Here is an 18,028-nt window from a genome sequence, read left to right as displayed (position 1 = left end):
AGGTAACCGTAGCCCTTCAAACAGTCAATGACATACATTTTTACATAATTTTTGCCAAAATTATATTCTTTTCTTTTAGCACTGTGACATCCAGGAACATCAGGGACACAAAACTCAGAAACTGGAATACTCACAGGACTCTAAGGATTCAGGAAATGCATATTATACCCATACTTTTTCATTGTGAGACGTTATTGTGAGCCATAATTTAGAAGAATTACTTTTCATTTTAAGTATTTTGGGGTAGCTTGTAATTGGTATGTGACAGGGCAGCAAAAAAAAAAAAAAAAAGTAACAATATACTTTGGAGTAGAGTAATTCTGTATATGCTTTCTATGTTCCATAAAACATTGAAAAAAATAATCCAAATGTACAAAATGCAGAACAGTACACATCACTCACTCACACAGTGATTCTCTAAGCACACAATACTCACACTATTTCCATAAATTACGTGCAAAATCTAGACCTCGGGACAACTGGAAAAGATGCATCTGAGGATCTTGGGGTGCGAGAAGGAACATAAGGCAATAAAAGATCTGTTATTTAACTTGAAGCAAGGCCTCTCTGGGCTTTGTAAGTAATCAATAAATAAAGGTTTGGTTTTGGTATCAAAGTATTTACTCTTTTTTTGTGGGTACTTGTACTTTTTTGAGTATATAATAAAAAAAAATGATAAAAATAATTTATCATTAGTATCATATGTTGCTATATTTCAAGACAAATTTGTTTCAGAGTGAAAACAAAAGTCACATGAAAAGGTCCTGATAAGGAACTGTTCTTTGTCAGAGGAGAGGGGTGGCTGGGGTGTGACTTTGTTTTTTTGTGTTCGCCTTTTACCTTCCCTAAGGCTACAGATATTTTTCCTTAAGCCTCCCTGTGTGACTGGTGGAAAACGCACGACCCTCCCTCCACCATGAATTAGTTCTTAGATTTTTAAAACCTCCCCTCTGATGTTTTAAAGTTGGGGACAAAACCTAGGAGTTGAATTGTTCAGTTTTGATTTTTCACTTTTGTCTTAGCGCAAACAGTTTATTCTGGCCAAATTTTAAATGAGACACGTCGAATAAAGTGATTTTGATGAAATATCACTATTATAAGCTCAGATTAGGTTGTTTTTTTTTCCCCTAACAGAAGTGTTTGTCGCACATGATGTGTCCGAGGAGCGTCAGAAGTTTTAAAATCCAACAATAATTTCTTTCTTTCTTTGTTTTTAGTTTCTGGGTCTGAAAAATTAATGCAAATTAACGCATTTTTTTTTAATGCACTGCTTGGATCATCCTCCTCCATTGTCTAAAACAAGCTAACAGAACTTGCTCGCATGTCTTTGGAGAATAGTTTTGCCTCCAGCTAAGCTCCACCCACCAAAAATCATCATACTGTTCTCTAACAGTAAAAGGGTCTACAAGCCAGGGTGTTCCCAACTACAATTTGGAGCTGGTAAGCGGTCGCTGAGAGAGGAAACACTGGTGCTTAAAAATTATTTAACATGCCTCCTCCTTTTTGCACCACCCTCCTCCCCCTCATAAATAATGAACAGTCCCTAAACTGTGTGACAGGTGATCAATCAGCAGCTGCAGCAAGAGGAGCTGCAGGTGTGTGTGCAGAGCTGCAGAGAGGAGACAGTCTGCAATCAGCTGGTCACACCTGCAAAAAAAAAGGTTACCTGAATGAATGAGTGATTTCGTGCACCACCCGGCAGGTAGCCTACTCTCAGTGACTCAAATCAAACACACCCACGATGTTGCGTGACTCTGGCTAAATGCTAAAAATGCTCAGGCTGGATCCTGCTGAGGAACTTTTACGCACAGTGAGGTGTGAGAGGCCTTTCTGCTGTGCAGTCCCGGATGACTGCAGAGCCTTTGTGAATATGGGGAGCGCAGAGGGACCGTGGACTGGTTATACTGGGGCAGAGACACTAAATGGGACTGAGGAGCTGAACCTAAAGCAGGTGGTGATGACTGAGGAGGACGAGACCCACAAGTGAGCACTACAACACACTCACTGAACTCAACAACAATGCGTTTTGTGGTTCTTTGGTAATATTGTGGTCATATTGTATCTGTATTTCACCTTCTAAATCAGGAATTCCAGTATGTTGTTTCCATGGTCCAGGAAAGTTCAGTCAATCTTTGTGAAAATGAGCTACCCTCTCTGAAATTCAGAAACCACAGAATTGACCTTTCACTAAGCCCCGCCCCTTTGTGATGGTCCGACAAGCTGTCGCAGTAAACATGGAGCCCACACTGTAACTAACTGCACTCCCTGAAGAAATATTATCATATTTTTGGACAAATGAAAGAGTGATTCCAGAGAGAAGCAGACAGAGGGGTCTACAGTCTGTGTTTGAAGGATATATCCAGGATGTCAAACTGACTCAGCAGCAACAACAGGTTAAAAAGACAAAGATAGTTAGAAGCTCAAGCCGAACTATAGGCTACAGATCACAGTGTAAAAGTGAACCACCACATCACTGCTGATCACCACACAAGACAATGAATATAAAGAGAAACTTTGCTGATATTTAACCAGCTGTGTGGCATCACAGTGTGTGCAGATGAACGGTGATGACACAGAGCTGGTTGAATATCAGCAAAGTTTCCCTGCTTCCCTTCACTGGTTCCTGTACAGCAGGGTCGGTCTTTGTTTCACTGTTATAATCATTAAAAAGCAAAAGCAGCATGTGTATACATTCAGTAGGCTATATCTTCAGTAGCTAGCTAGCTAACCCTACACTTTTCAGGGTCTGATTTTGGTTTTGGAACAGGGAAGAAACGTATATCTTTTTCCAACCTCTCCAGGTAACGAGTATCATTAATACACGACGTGCCCCAGGCACAACATTTAGCTCCAAATCCACAAAACCAGCCTGAAAATGAAGGAAATCTGAAACAACTGCATTAGAGTCAATGGAGCACAGCTGTGTTGTTGTCGGACCCTGGTCTGAGCCGGCCTGATGCTATGCTATGATTGGCCAGTCTGGAGCTGCTCCATAGACAAGAAATGTCCTTTTTTAAGCTTAATCTTTATTTAGTTTTCATCAACAACACAATGTATAGGTTTCCTTTCCATTTTCAGCTGCATATAGCAGTTGTACACATCATATTCAAGACATAAACATAAAAGGATAACAGCATAAACATCCACTCCAAAGTGTGTATAGCCGAACTTGTTAATTAGAAAAAAAAGGAATAAAAATGTAGTAATAATAATTGTCCCCTGTAAAATCTGCTCTACAGACTATGACATGTGATGTGTGTGTGCCTGACCAAAATTTCTTTAAAGTATTTTTACTCGAGTACAATCTTCTAGTACTCCTCCCACCTCCGAGCTGTATTCCTTGCTATTTATTTCTGTTCTTCAACTTGACCTTGAAATTCCAGAGCGTCGTGACTGTTAAAATCTATAACTGGAAAGATTTCTGTTCAGTCAAACAATCCCTCTGTGCTGCTGTTATTTCTGTTTCCACACAGCCTGCAGCTTCTTAACAATGTCAGATGATCACTGCATCTGATTGTCATATGCTGCACTGAACTACGGCACAACTTTGTACAGTTGTTTTTCATCGTGCGTGGTATTAAACCAAAGAGCCTTCAGTTGTGTTTCTTAGTGTCTTTATTTCCAGCAGGGAGCTCTAATATCCCATCGTGTGTAATGAGTTTACTGTACCATTAGGTGGCTGCTGTGTCCTTTGTGTCCTGTTTTATCTGTCCCTTCATCTCATCCCGTGTCCGGTGTTCCCCTCTCATTTAGTTACTTCAGTGAAAGATATAAATATGTCACTGTGCTCAGAAAAAACAATTTTAGGATACTTTTAAAATGTCTAACATTGAATTACTTGATTGTTCTATTTCTCATATGATGTCATGCATGACGGTCAATGGCACAGGGTTAGACAGGTTACATTTCCCCATTAGGTCACATGAATGTTGTTCAGGAGGACAGGACGGTAATTAACAGCACAGGACATGGGGAACAGGACACAGCCGACACAGAGCAGGACAGAAAAGGACGCAGTTGCCCACCTAATGATACAAGACCTTCATTACATAGGACAAGACACTAAATTACACCTTCTCACTAAATTACACCTTTCCTCATGTACCACCGAGCCAGGAGCCTGTAAAAGACATTGTAAAGGGTTTGTGGCTCTAAAGAGAAGCACTGAGCGAAGAATATGCCCAGGCGAGTGAAACGCCTCTGTGGCCTTTGTGTTGGGTGTAGGTCTTCTTTTCTGAGGCACAGCGGTGCTTTGAGCTAAATGCTAGCATCAGCCATAATGCAAACATGCTAAATTTGAGCAGGTTTATTCACCATGTTAGTTGAGATTTGGTCATAAATGTGTGCTGGATGAACCGCCCATTTGCAAGAAAACATGTTGGCATTGTATGTCTCTGCAAACCATGTATACGTTACATTTGCACATTAATATGTAGCAGGCATTGTGGTTAATGTGTGGTTATGTTTAGGCACAATAACCACTTGGTTATGGTTTGGAAAAGATCATGTTTTGGCTTAAAATACCCTGTTTGTGGCACAATCCTGACTGGAAATGCAGTGACATCTCGGAAAAAACAACCCCTGTTCTTGCCACTATCTCGACAGGAAATGTGATGTCTCAGTAAAAAACACAACAGCCTCTGTTGCCATTATCAAGGCAGGAAATGCAGCAAAATCTAGGTAAAGAATAATCACCTTTCTTGGCACTCTCCCAGCAGAAATCGCAGCTAACATCTCTGTAAAAAAACAACCATTTTTCGTGTGGTACCTTGGTGGGAAAACAGCAATGGGTCACTAAAAAAATATGCACGTTTGGTGACTAAAAAGCTGCTCAAAACCCTGCTATGACTCACTAAAATCAATGAGTTTTGTTTTGTTTGGTGGTCTCAAACAGCGTTCATTTCATTTCTGTTCTAAAACACACCCACAACAGTTGGATAAAGACCCAGGGGTCCCTAAAAACACTGATGTCTGGGGGCTGAAAAGCCGCTGGAAACACAGGGGTGAGTCACTTAAAAAACAACTGGTTTCGTGTTGTTTGTTGGTCTCGAACAGTATTCTGCAGCTTGGCAGGCAGCTCATGACACACCGTCCACCGTCCCGTCCAATTTCTGATGACAGAGTCCGTTCATTGTGGTACTATCCTGACAGCAGAGGAAGTGATGTCTTAGCAATAAAACAACCAATTTTCAAAGCACTAACACAAAGCTGCTGGAAACACAGTCTAGTCAGTGGTTCCCAACCAGTGGGTTGGAGTCCAAAAGTGGGTGACAGGTCCATTCTGAATGGGCCGCAAGTGACTTGCAAATGTGTCAAGTTTCTGAAAAACACTTCTCATTTTGAAATACAGTGAATTTCCGGCACAGAGCTTTTATTTTGAAGTGCGGTTTCCTGCTGTAGAGTGAGTGACTAACAGACAGCTACTAGACAGAGACAGTAAACTAACTCATGACACTTACTCGTGGTTTAGATGACACGCCATCCGCCATCCCCTCCACCTCCTGATGACAAAGTCAGGTCCTTTACTTCCTCACTTAAAAAAAAGAAAAAAGATTTTATATACATGAAAAGTGCAAATGTAACATATCTGTGGTTTGCAGAAACTTACAATGCCAACATTTCCTCTGACAACTAAGCTGGGATGAAAAGTCAGGGCAACACCACTCATTAATGTTCATCTTCTGGGAACCATGAACACCAGATTCCAGTACAGTCTGTGGAGCAGTTGTTGAGCGTGAACCAACAGGCCCACGGGGCCACGGAGCCACAAAAGGTGAAATTATATTGGTGGTGATGATGCATGTGATAACACAAAAGCAAGGAGAAACCAATAAAACTGATTGGCATGCTTTGCAGCCCGCTCATTGATCGCTGGCAGCGGATGAATTCCCAGCTGAGCCCCTGGGCTAATCAAACTCTTCGCTTCACATATTCTACAGACTGTGTGCTGCAGCAGAGGCCACTGTTATTGGCACCGCATCGCTTACAAACAGCTGCACTTTCTGAAGGGCAAGACTTTTGTCTCTGCAGGAGGAAGCGAATGTTTACTCATAAAACTCACACTTTCATACACAACAAGAGTTAAAGCCAACGAACTGTTTGGGGGGGGGGAGCAGCCCTGTTGGAATGGTGAATTGAAACTAGGTTTAAATTTGTGAGGAATTAAATATTAATCAGAAGGTAGAATTAAAGTGTCATCTTAAGCTTATTAACAGTTCTGCAGACGGCCATGAAAGTGCCATAAAAGCTGTTCTGCAGTGTACCAAAAAATAAACATCCTTTGGGATGTGATCCATTCCCACTTGTGGAAAACAATATTTTGTATTGTGTTGCATTTCCTCGTTGTGTGAGACCCTGCAGCTCTACCGAAACGATGACAACAGTCCTGCGGTTCTGCTCTGTATCTGTCCAGTGTAAACTTTATGCTAAAAATGGCCCACTGACTGATGAGAGAGCTTAATGAAATATTTAACAGGCTATTAAAGTATGTGGTTTGTGATAATATATGCATGTTGCCCGTCAAGGACCCTCGCTGCTCTATTAGTTCACTGATAAGTTTCATGAACTCTGACGCTGTCCATGGTCCTGAGCGCTGCACCATAAATTCCACACCACCGGGGGTCAGTAGGGTGCTTGGCACCGGCAGCGCCAGCGCCACAGTGAGCAATGGGGAAGCGATGGATAACATGAATATAATGTGTCATTGAGTCATTAATCAAATCAATCCCCGGGTGGATGATTTGCACAGAATAAATGTAATATATCGAGCATGACAAAGACGGATCTGGATGGAACACTTGCTCAAAATCATCAATTACAGTCCGTATGGCTTGGAAGTGACCCAAGAACTGAGTGCACTTCTTTCAGTCAGCAGCGTATACACACACACACAAAAGAGGGAAACATTTGCCAGTAGCACCATCAAGCTGTAGGAATTCATTTATTGATGAGTTTTCAGAGTGGATCACAGTTGCGGTCTGAGATTCCCCTTTCAAAGAGGTCAATAGTCACCAAATGTGTTTGAGTTGTATACAGACTCCATCGTGACCCACCGGGCATCAATATACTTGTGTCATATGATGGAAACTGTACAGGATGTTATACTGGAGAAAAGATGGATAAGAGTATAAAAGTAGTTGAGGACTTTTGTGTCGACAGCATTAACCACGTTCCCATCATTAACTCACGCAGGAAAAGCACAAATTAGTGCATGAAAATTCACCAGAATGCAGGATATTAAGGGTTTGATGCTCAAAAGGTTTCTGGGGGAGAATTTCCAAACTCTCCCTTTCTTATCAACCCTTCCCCCGATTTTGAAACAACCTCTAGACCCTTGGATGCTACCAACATTGACCTTCTTTTTTCTCTCTTTCTCACAGACATCCCCCAACTTTGTGGATGTGCGTTATCAAATTGCTGGAATAACCCTATTAACACAAACTCATCCTTAAATGTGCTAATCACAATATGGTGATACAGTGGTGCAGCAGTTAGCACTGTCGCCAACAGCAAGAGGGTTCCTGGAGTTTGCATGTTCTCTCTGTGTCAGCATGGGTTTTCTCCAGGTACTCCGGCTTCCTCCCACAGTCCAAAGACATGCAGGTTAATTGGTGACTCTAAATTGTCCATAGGTGTGAATGTGAGTGTGAATGGTTGTGTGTCTCTGTGTGTCAGCCCTGTGATAGTCTGGCAACCTGCCCAGAGTGTACCCCGCCTCTCGCCCGATGTCAGCTGGGATAGACTCCAGCCCCCTGCGACCCCTAACAGCATAAGCACTTACGGAAAACGAATGAATAGTCACAATACTTAGTATATCGCAATACATTTAATATTGGAATAATATTGTATCATGATAATATCGATCCCCACCCCGACCATATATGACATTCAGAGTCTGCACACAGCTCTCATCTGAAGCAAACATGGAGGTGGCTGAGCTGAAATGGTGGTGGCTAGCACTGCGTACAGTGTGAACATCAGCAGCAGTGCAGACAGAGCTAAAGGTGTTAACTTGGTGCGGATCTGGAGGGTGGGTGCTACGCTCCCACAACGATCCTCACCAGTGTTGGGGAAGTTACTTTTAAAAAGTAGTGTTTGCTCGTTACTCGTTACTTCTTAAAAAAAGTAATCCCTTACTTTACTTAGTTACCCTCTGTGAAAAGTAACTTTTTATGTTACTCGTTACTTTTACGTTACTTTTATGGTGCTTGACTTTGGGTAGAACCCCATCTCATTTCCTAAATGTGAAAAAATCCGAGTTTCCCACTGGTATTTACCACTTTGGTGATAAAATAAAGATTAAAGAGTGAGAGTTAATTTGTGTTAACTAGGCTACATGAATTTGTTACATGACAGATTACTACTACTAATAGCCTATTTGCCAGACCTGCTGCATCACTGAATGAGGAAAATATTAATATTCACAGACACTATCTTTGAACAAATAATGTCATATTCTTGAATAAATCATTTTCTGTTCTGTTATTACGTGTGTAACTGTGAGACTGTGTTTGTGTAACAGACTCATACTTTGCAGTAAGCTACAGACCTGCACGAATAAATTAATTCATTTTCTCTTCTGGTATGGTATGGTAGGTACTTTATTAACCCCTCGGGGGGAAATTTCAATGTCACAGCAGCAATTTAAAATACACAAAATAGGAGCTGCTGCAACAGGCTGCCGTTCACACAGCGCCAGGAAGGTAGGCAGGTTATGATTGTTCTGTTTTCTGTTAACACAATGCTGCATTTTATTGATGTTTTGGGGGTCGTTTTGATTTCCTTTGAGGTTCCGGGGTCATATGTTGCCCATGTCTGAGGTCTGACTAGCGAGGTTAACGTTACATTAAACAACACTTACCCAGCCATACAAGTGCAGTTCACAAAAACCATCAGACAAATCCCGGTATTCAATATCTTGGACATGACCGCAAAGTACAAAATTATACACATCAAGGGATGTATATGCCTTGAGTTTTTCATGCGTATAAACGCTGGGTTTCTCCACAAGATATAAAAAAATGTCCGGCCACTGTAGCTTAGGCCATTTCGTTGGGTCGGTGACCCACTGACCCGACATTAAGTACGGGTCAGGAAACCTCACTCTGTTGCTAATTGTTAGCTTATTACAATAAGCTAACCTGTCTTCGGTTGACAAACCGTTAAAATAATCCGAGGAGGCGTGTGTATCTTCCATATTCCTCATACAATTCTTGATTTTGGCGCTCCTGTCTGTACTGTTGACATGGCAACTGTCACAGTTCCTGCCTAGTGCGCAGCTGAGGCAGACAGGCAGTGTCACCATCAAATCTGTCCCCGGAAAAGGTAACGTTGTGCCCAACTGACAAAGTAACTACGTTCCGTTACCATATTTTCAGTAGTAACGCGTTACACTACTTTTTACCAAATAAAGGTAGTTACGTTACTGTAACGCGTTACTTTGTAACTTTGTAACGCGTTACACACAACACTGGTCCTCACACCATGGGTCAGGAGGACTGATGCACCAAACCAACGGTTGGCCCTTGACCAATGTCGGGCTGTCAGTGAACATCTGTTGCCATAGTTTTTGCGGTATGTCCCGGCCCTTGTTGGCTACTTTTCAGCCTGTTCAGCATTGGTGGCCCATTGGTGACAGAAATGACTGATTGGCAGTTCAGCTCAGTGCATAAGCAGAGAAACGGAAGTGACGAAACCAGACAAACGACTAAAGTCAAGAGGATAGAAAGAAACATGTAATATTAGCTATGTATATTTTTTGCCATTTCTTTAGCAGAAACAGTTTGTAATTTAGTCATTGTTCTCTATCTCACGGTACATGTCCTTTTGATCTTTCAACACTGGGTTGTGTTATTGATGTGCTAACTGGCTAACTAGCATCTTGAAGTCATCCTATTGGTCTTCTGGTTTCCCTTTTTGAATGACAATTACAGACTACTGCTGCCTGCTGCTATGGAGAGAGTTATCGATGTGCTAGTTGGCTGTAGTCTTTGTGGTGTGTTCAAGTGCAAGGTTTTGGCCAAGATGTGATGCAGGTTTGGTGTGTCTGGGCCTTAACATACACGCTTGCCCCGCCCAGCTAGCACAACAAAAACTAAAACCTTGGATTACAACACACACCGAGGGAGTGTGATTTCATTCTCTGCTCAGGACGCCATTACATCAGTATATATTTACATAGCAAATATTTGTTTGCCGCTAGGGTTGCAAAATTCCGGGAATTTTCAAAAATGGAAACTTTCCATGGGAAATTATGGTAATTAATGGGAATTTATGGGAATAAACGGGAATAAACAGGACTAAACTGGGAATTTTCAAAATTGATGGTTGGCTCTTCATAGGGAACGTAAATATAGTTGAGGAAAGTTATATTTTAGCATAATCTTGACTAAAACAAACAGATGCCTTTCAAATGCACTTGAATATCCATGCCATTCCTCAACCACATGCACAGAGCACACTGCTTACTGCATGGCTATTGAGACCACACCCCCTGCTGGCACTGTGCATGCCTCCATCACATGTACAGAAGATTTCTAGAAGACTGGACCACACTTTTGAGCCTGAAGCACAAAGACTATTGAAGGCACACATTTGAGCCTGTGGACTAAACAAAGTGAAGTAAGTTTTGATGATATTATGGGGAAATATATTTATTAAATGTTTAAATTGCAACTATAACATACAAATGTATTCATCTAGTAGCTAGTAATCTGATAAGTTAGATGCTAAATAAGCCATAGCTAGCATAACATAAGGCAGATGCTAGCTACCACATGTGGCTGTTTTTTTCTGCCTCCTGCAATATGTTCTGAAGGTCATTCCAGTTGTTTAGCTAGCCTTACTATTTATATCTGTTCATCACATTGCATTAGTGTTCTTACAATATCTTGCATTGCATTAGTATTCTTACAAGCTCTTGTCTTATTTTACAGAAAAATGCCACGTGCGCCACCCGTTGTGTGGAGACATTTAACACCAGCTAATGTACAAGGGAAGTCTGTATATATTTGTAAGTATTGTGATAAGTCTTACGTGAAGAATGCCACAAAAATGCAGCAGCATATTGCAAAGTGCAAAAAAATTCCTCAAGGCCCAACACATGCAGCAAACAGGAGTTCCACTCCAGGGGAAAATGAATCTGTTTCAGCTGTATCAGAGTCAGATACCCTCTCATCAGCTCCTGGTCCCTCTGGCATCAGAGGATTCTTTGATTTTATGGATGAAGCTAGCCAGAGAAATGCAGATGAGTGTTTTGCTCGTGCAATCTATGCAACTGGCTCACCCCTGATGCTGCCATCCAATGTGTACTGGAAGAGGTTTTTGAATGTTCTCCGACCAGCATACATTCCCCCAACCAGACATGCACTGTCTACTCATTTACTGGATGAAGAGTTCAACCGAGTTCAAACAAAAGTGAAGCAGACCATTGACCAAGCTGACTGTATTTCAGTCATCTCTGATGGATGGTCCAATATCAGGGGACAAGGAATTATTAACTACATAGTATCCACTCCTCAGCCTGTGTTCTACAAGAGTGTAGACACAAAGGAAAACAGACACACAGGCCAATACATAGCAGATGAGCTGAAAGTGATCATCAATGACCAGATAAGGTTTTTGCACTGGTCACTGACAATGCAGCCAACGTGAAGGTTGCCTGGGCGCATGTGGAGGAGACCTACCCTCAAATAACTACTATTGGCTGTGCTGCCCATACACTAAATCTTCTCCTAAAAGATATAATGGCACTGAAAACAATGGACACCCTGAACAAGAGAGCGAAGCAAGTTGTGAAATATGTGAAAGGCAAACAAGTAGCTTCCGCTACATATCTGTCAAAGCAAAAGGAAAAGAACAAGAGTACTACACTGAAGCTTCCCAGCGTAACGCGATGGGGTGGTGTTGTTATCATGTTTGACAGCCTTCTGGAGGGAAAGGAGTCTCTGCAAGAGATGGCCATATCCCAGTCTGCAGGCATCGACAGCGACATAAAGAAGGTCATCTTGGATGATGTGTTCTGGGAAAGAGTGTCTAGCAGTCAGAAAATCCTCAAACCTATTGCAACAGCAATAGCGAAGATAGAGGGGGATGGTGCCATCTTGTCAGATGTCCAGTGCCTTTTTGCAGAACTCAAAGAAGAAATCCAGACAGTCCTGCCCACTTCCCTACTACTGAAACCAGAGGAAACTGCTGTGGTCAAGTCATTGGAAAAGCGGAGGGGGTTCTGCATGAAGCCGGTGCATGCAGCAGCGTACATGCTGGACCCAAAATATGACAAGGGCATACTTTCTGGGGAAGAGATTAACAGTGCCTACGCGGTCATTACAGCCATGGCTGACCACCTGGGTCTTGATAAAGGCAAAGTTCTAGGCAGTTTGGCAAAGTATCGAACAAAGCAAGGCCTTTGGAAAGGGGATGGAATATGGCAGTCATGCCAGCACATATCTGCAGCCACCTGGTGGAAGGGACTATGTGGATCTGAGGCCCTTGCATCTGTAGCTTCCATCATCCTCCAAATCCCACCATCATCAGCCGCCTCCGAGCGCAACTGGTCACTGTTTGGCAACATCCACACAAAGGTTCGCAACAGGCTCACAAATGTGAGAGTGGAAAAGCTGGTTGGCATTCGGGCAAACCTAAGGCTCTTTGAGCCTGACACAGAGCCATCCTCAACAAGGCTGGAAAGTGACACTGAAGAGGAAGACTCAGAGTTGGATGTTGAGGAAGTGGACATGTTGTTGGATGTTGATGAGGCCCAGGAAGAGCCTATTGACTGAGCAAAAATGCAGAGGATTGCTTCAAGGAAGATTTGCATGTTTAATGGGACGTTTTGGAGGGAGAGTGGCTTTTTTCATTTAACGTTTTGAATGGGACTTTGTCGAGATTTTTGGTTGGGGGGGGGGGGGGGGGTGCATTTTTGAATGAGTGGGGTTGGGAGATGGGTAACATTGAACCCAACATTCCTGTTTTTGTTCATCCATGAAACAAGTAATTAAAACGTGTTCTGTTCCACTTACAAATAAATCTGTTGAAATATCTGTTGAAAACATTTTGTATGGATGTTTTCTTATGACTTCTGTTTATATTTATGCTTGGATATAATATATTCCCAGTTAGTTCCCCTAAATTCCCATTAATTCCCATAATTCCCATTATTCCCATGGAAAGTTTCCAATATGGAATATTTCCAAAATTCCCAAGCTTAACTTCCCATGGAAATTTACCGGAAACTTTCCGGAAATTTACCGGAAATTTTCCACCCCTTTGCAACCCTGTTGGCCGCTTTGTTGATGTTTAAAATCTTACATAATGGGACCTTTTAAATGTTTTCTGACAAGTTGTTGCTAAAATGCCTGAGCAAAAAAAGCACAAGCATTGTAAATGTGTCACAATGCAGGCTAAATTACTGTTGTCAGTTGATCTCCAAAATGTCAGGAACTGGATGACCGTGCATTTTTTGTTTGAGTATATGTCATTGCGTTGAAGAGGCTTCATTAACCTGAGGGTCAACACATTTTCATAGCTTACACCGTCCTTTAATTGAAGTTAGAAATTAAAAACAACCAGTTGAGAGGTTTTCACCTGGCTGTGACAGTTTGTAAATTAATGGCAGTATGTAAATTCATACTTTTCAGTTAATGAGTGAATCATCTTTCCTTTCTGTGTGGAATGTGGGTGTGTGCGTTATTATGGGAGCGCTTTATGAACCTCGTGTTGGAGGACGAGTAAGAATGATCCTTTGTCGTGTACATCTACTTCCTCCCTCTTAGCTTTGTCCTCCTCTGACTCAGTGGCATTTACACAAGCAACTTTAATTTTGCAGTAGCTAACATCTGTGAATAGATGTCAGAAAACTGACTCATGCAGCGCGCGCAGAGCTGCGTTCACTTAATCATGCAGGTCAACCCAAGAGATACGGAGAGGATAAGTACGTATATATTTCTCCAGCTGCATATTCTTTGCTATATTGACTGGGAGGATAGCAACGGAGCTGAGGAATAAAAAAAGAGTGAACTTGCCTTATGAATATGTCAACACAATGGGATTTCTGTTATGAGTGTAGGCACGTAGTAGGTAGAAAGGCCTTTACTTTGAGTTTCTCTTCAACCTCTTCGCTAACCGACAGGTTCTCAGAACAGAGAAACTGTGTATTGATTCAGCAGCTAAAAGGCATTTTCAATTCACATACCATTTAAACAGCCTTCCCTGCACTTTTTACTCCACCGGTTCCATTAACCTCACCCTACCCTCTGGCACCCATCACCCCCTCTGACTGTCTGTTAACCCTGTCTGCTTCATCCTCATCCCATCATTGCAGCTTCAGCTGAGTTATGATCATTACCTTTCCGCACACGTCCATTTTTACCCGTGATTGTGCACTGACACAAACACCAGTGTAAAGTGTGCTGTAAAAAATGTAAAATCACCGGTGGTAATATCCACAAGACAGTAACAAACACTTTAACAAGCCTGCTCTGACTGTTATAGATTCAGTTGGCAGCGGTGATGCCGTCTGCAAACAAATAATCCAAGTCTGTTAAAACAAGGTAAACATTATTGCAGCATATAAAAAAAATCACAGCAGAGCTTCAGCGGGGCAAACCTGAAAAGATGACGAGGCAGCTTTTACACATGTTGAATATGTCGAACTGAGAGCATGTGGCGTCAAAAGAGCACTCACAAAGAGGAGGAAGGAGCAGAACAAAATGAGAGGGGGAGAAAAATCATGGAGGGTGCACTGGTATGATTTCCTAAGCTTTTGTGTAATATAAATTATGAGCCATATCTCTCTCTCCGGCATTGTTAAGTGCACCTCCTCGGTATCTGATCTGCAGGGCTGTGAGGAGTTTATTAAAAATGGAAGTCATTCTAAATGAGCCCGTAATGCTCAACCCTTTCAGGAAATCTTAATGGATCCCAGCCTATCTCTGACAAGGTTAAACGCTTGAGGAGACAGCGAGAAACGTTAACAGACTAGATTATGGAGAGAGATGAATACTAACCAGCGCATGGATTCAGCTGGAACATTAGACACTGTCATGAATAAATTCAGTGAGTGTGTTTACATGAAAAGCAAAAGAATACTGCGTACTGTAGCCTTCATCTTATCGATTCCTCATAATGTTTTATGTATTGGGTTGAATTATCAGACACAAAAGCTCACAGACACTTTATCCTGCAGCCATGAAACCTGAACACACTGCAGAACTTTGCTTTCTTCCTTGACAGCGTGTTTCATGTCTGGTTTATTACTTTACAGTGTGATTTCCTAAACGCCTGTGTTGTCAAATTTCTTTTGTCCTCATTTCCATGTGTTTTCCTAAGTTGCAGCATGTTGAGCTTCAGCATTCTTATAATCTTTATAAAGGGCTTTTCAAAACAGAGTTACAAAGTGCTTTACATGTCAATTAAAACAGACAAGACATGAAAACAGCAACTTAAAAAAACACTTAAGTGTATAGAAACAGGGGAAATAAAAGACATTTTAGATGAACTTAAAACTCAAGTAAAATCAGGAAAGGCTCTCAGATAAAAGTCTGTTTTAAGGAGGGATCACTGACTCGGCCGACCTGATTTCCGCGGGCAGACTGTTCCAGAGCCTTGGTGCCTGACAGCAAAAGCCCTGTCCCCTTTAGATTTCAGCCGGGCCTCTGGAACAAACAAAAGACCTCTGCTTAAGGACCTCAAAGTACATCCTGTGTAAGAAAAATATAGATACACTTTAGTATTGCAATTAGGGCTGGGTGTCGTACTTGCTACCTTTAAGGTATCAATGGAAATACCGTAAAACTTCAGTTAATAGCCTGGGCTATTATTTGCTTGTATCACTGAAATCAACAGGCCTATATTCGGGACAGGCCTTTAATTCCTCTCACACAAAAGTGTTGCTCAGCAAAGATGAGAAATACAATCAGATTGTTTATTTATACCAGTAAGAATATTACTTGTATACAAATTAGGCTTCAGATAGTATATCATTTATGGATCACTCATTTGCTCTCGCTGTGAAAAACGGTGCATCAGAGAAAGTTTTGGCACTTAGCACACAGACACAACACCACTTTATCCTGTTAAAAAAATACTCACAATTTGTATTCATTTTAATGGAAAACCTGTTTGATCTGATGATCCTTACGGACGAAATGGTAGATGGACCTTGTATGGAGACGTGATCTGAGGTAGCCAACAACCCGGTTTTATACATCCGAAGAACTTATATATATATATATATATATATATATATATATATATATATATATATATATAAAAACTTGGTTGCCTGGCAACCAGACCAGGTGTCTAATTGAGACAGGCATCTATTTGTCAAAATGGGTGGCCACTCAGGGCTAGTAAAAAGGACTGGGCGTTTAATTGAAGTTTTAGGGTAACCCAGTAACAAGTAATATAGAAACTTATCTGGTCAACCATACGTGCATTCAGTCCTTTTTGTACCCAGATCTAGGAAAAATCTGTATTATTTGTTTGAAAGTATGGCTACAGTACACGCCTGTGGCATCTGGTGGTATTTTACACAACTGAATGGTTTCATTCACATGTTGGATATCAAAGAAGATAGATAAAAGAGATAAAAGTGACAGTCCTGTAACTAAGGATTATCAAAGCAGGCAGACTTTTGGGTTACCAACAAGTACCCAGCCAACATTTGTATGTGGGGCCCATGTTGGCTAACAAAATGGGCCCTATATGGGACTGTCTATGGATTCCATAATGGCCCCATTCCAGTTGCCCACATGGTTGGGTTTAATCAAGTGGGCCCCACATAGGTTATGCTAGGGCTACCTGGGTACCAAGTGGGTATGGGCCCAAAATTGGGTAAACCCACTCGTGTGCAACTGGCATGGGGCCAATGAGGAACCTGTGGACAATCCCACATAGGGCCCATTTTCACATCCATTTACGACCCACATGGGCCCACATACAAATGTTGGCTGGTCTGAAAACTGAAACCAATGCAGAAGTGCCTTAAACCTGCGTTCTTTATAATGGCCATCAGGGGCCAAGAAATTTACCCTACTTCCTACTTGATTTATTACCTCAGTAAACATTTTCCTAATGAGTTTATTGTCTCAATCCCTAGTTTCAAGTCTTTGTCAGTACAACATGATTTTCAGTTTACTTGTGGTTCCATTTAGAGTAAAATAGATGAGAAAGCAAGGTATGCTTTGGGGCGTGGCTACTCTGTGATTGACAAGTTGCTACCATGGTGGTGACCTTGGTCTCTCGGTCAGATCCACCCCTCGCTCTTCCACAGCTCCACCCTCTTGTCCAAATATGGTCACTTCTGACTCCAAAAAACCAAGATGACGATGGCCAAAATGCCAGAATGAACAGTCACTTCCCTTCCTATGTATGTGCCCTTCAGATGACACCAGTCAGTGGATAAATTCAGCCTCATTAACTCTGAATAACTCAGTTTCACGACATGCGGTTGTTTGAATAATACAGTGTCTTTGTTTGTTTGGCGAGGAGCGCCTTTAAAGTCTTTGGGATAAGCTGTTCATATGCATCTTTAATGTCATGCTCACACGTCCCCATGTATAATGAATAAATATAATCTGGATACGCTCACAGATGCAAAGGAAACTGTGCTTAAGCTGATATCCTGGTATCTGAGTAGTTCTAGATCATCTTGTAACTGGAGTAAGATCTGGGGTGGACTTTTTGTTTACATGTCCAGAATCAAGGTGTGAGAAAGAATAGTATCAGTAACATTGTTAACACTGTGCTACATTACAGAGAAATACAAAACTGTACTAATGAACCTTCATTAATATAGGCCTATATTTTATCTACAAGTGCACGTCACACACTGAGCGAGCCGCCCGTTAATGACGCTGTGGGCTAATGGGCATGTAGCTACTTCCATGTTTCAGATGATACGTCATGTTTGTAGTCGACCAATGAAGATGAGTTTACATATCACCTTGGGTTCGTCCTTCACCTTCTCAAAATGATCCCACACTTTGGATTTCCTGCCCGACATGTTATTAACTAGCCGGTGGAA

This window comes from Epinephelus lanceolatus, chromosome 11, assembly GCF_041903045.1.
Source record: "Epinephelus lanceolatus isolate andai-2023 chromosome 11, ASM4190304v1, whole genome shotgun sequence".
Classification (NCBI taxonomy): Eukaryota; Metazoa; Chordata; class Actinopteri; order Perciformes; family Serranidae; genus Epinephelus; species Epinephelus lanceolatus.
The sequence above is the reverse complement of the archived record's forward strand: the minus strand, read 5'-3'. Positions refer to the sequence as shown.